Here is a 1,639-nt window from a genome sequence, read left to right as displayed (position 1 = left end):
AGAATATGTACAGTTCAGGAAAACATCTTTTCTTTCAGACTTTTATGCTATTCCCAAATATGAGCTTTTAAAATTACATTATACTAATTCTAGACCCCTTGATTTGGGTCCCCATATACAGCCAAAAGTTATTGTGGCCTACAATTGCAATGACCTACTTTGGCATATTTTCTATCTATAATCTTAATGATAATGTTAGAGTAAACAGATATATCCCCACTATTCCATGGCCTGGACTGTATATGTATGTGTGTGTGTGTGTGTGTGTGTGTGTGTGTGTGTGTGTGTGTGTATAGTTAAATTATCATTGCTAATCTTTGAGAGTTGTTATTGTTCAGTTGTTTCAAATTGCATCTGACTCTTCATGACCCCATTTGGAATTTTCAGAAACTGAGGCAAGGTTATATAGCTAGTAAATGACTGAGCAGTAGATTTTAAAAATTATATCAGATTAATAAGGCTTTATGCCTTATTCATTATGCCATTATACACAGTGACCCCAGGCTGGTACAGCCCTTTTCATGTATGTGTTTAAGTATACAAGTATTATTTCTATCCCTCCTTTAAAATGTAAGCCCCTGAGGGCAAGAACTGTTTCATTTTTATCTTTCCATTGTGGATGCTTAGCACAGTGCCCACCTAGCAAATAGTAAAGTCAACTGTTTGTTGATTGATCATTGGCTATATACACAGTGGAATAAGATGAAGTCACATAATATCCCAGCGTCCCAAGAAACTAACTCCAAAAATTGCAGAGGGAGATTCTTCACTGAGAATTTCCCAACCCTTGAAATCAAAGTTTCTACGATATCAGACACACACACACATATACATACACACACACTGTGGTCTGGCCAAGTCACAGAGGTTATTGTTTGCCTCAGTTTCCTTGTCTATAAAATAGGAACAATAACAGCACATAGGTCCCAGAGTTGTTGTAAGAATCAACTGAGTAAATATTTGTATAGTGCTTAGCACAGTGTCTGGCCCATAATGGGCATTTAATAAATGCTAGCTATTATTATTATTATTACTACTATTATATATCCCTCATCCCATTATTCAAAAATCATCCCTTCATGACTTAGTATTCTTCATGAGTTGGTAAAGTTGAGAAGAAAATCATTAACCATTTATCTGCTGGTGAATGAGTCTTTCTGATTTTAGCAGTTTGCCCTTGGGCTCTTACGCAGATTTTATAATTGATCCCTTGGCTCAAAAGTTTTCCCTTCCACTAACTTTTCAACTTCTCTGACTTCTTAACTCCAATTTGAGATATGTAATGTCTCTAGACTATCTAGAAACTTGAGCCTGTTTCATTGAGATCAGTTATGCCAAATTCTTCAGTGCAATTTGTCCACTTGGACTCATAACTAGATACTCAATTCTCTGCCTCTATATTCTTTCACCCATATATTTTAGATCACAAAACTACATTTTAAAGGTTTATTTGCAAGAAAAGAATATACATATTTAGTAAAAAGATATAAGAAGTAGGTAATTAAAAGTGCATATTAACCCAAAGAGGTCAAAGAGGAAAAGGTTTTATATGCATGAAAAAATATTTATAGCAGCTCTTTTTATAATGACAAAGAACTGGAAACTAAGGATGTGCCCACCAATTGTGGAATGGCTGAAA

This window comes from Sarcophilus harrisii, chromosome 1 (genome assembly GCF_902635505.1).
Source record: "Sarcophilus harrisii chromosome 1, mSarHar1.11, whole genome shotgun sequence".
Taxonomy (NCBI): domain Eukaryota; kingdom Metazoa; phylum Chordata; class Mammalia; order Dasyuromorphia; family Dasyuridae; genus Sarcophilus; species Sarcophilus harrisii.
This window is presented reverse-complemented; position numbering follows the sequence as displayed.